Source organism: Penaeus monodon, chromosome 28 (assembly GCF_015228065.2).
Source record: "Penaeus monodon isolate SGIC_2016 chromosome 28, NSTDA_Pmon_1, whole genome shotgun sequence".
In the NCBI taxonomy this organism is placed as follows: domain Eukaryota; kingdom Metazoa; phylum Arthropoda; class Malacostraca; order Decapoda; family Penaeidae; genus Penaeus; species Penaeus monodon.
The window spans coordinates 25,349,778-25,350,225 of NC_051413.1; positions in this window are offsets into that span (position 1 = coordinate 25,349,778).

The following is a 448-nucleotide window of genomic DNA, read 5'->3' on the forward strand; positions in this document are numbered from 1 at the left end:
CACTTTTATCTCCTCCTTTACCCTCTCATTTCTTTCTCTCCTTTTCCATTTCCCCTTTCCTCCCTTCTTTCCCGCTCCTTCTATTCCTTTTTGCTCTCCCTTTTCTCTCTTCCCCTCTCTATTCTCCCCTTTCACGGCCTCCTCTTTCCTCTCTCCAGCTCCACCCCCTCTCTCCTTTCTCCCTTTTCTCCCCTTTCTGCCCCCCCCCCTCTCCTTGCACCCCCGGTCTTCCTCTGTCATTTACTCCCTTTGTCTTCCCTCTGCCCCCCCCCCCTGCCCGCTCCATGGCTAACCTCCAGTAAACGGGTATTCAATTTTAAATTTTGTACTTAATTTTACTATGTCCGGCCACGTCCCTCTTTTTGTTGCTTGTTTCATATATTATTATAAATATAATATACGTACACTTTACATCGCATTGTCACACTAGCACACACATGCAATATTT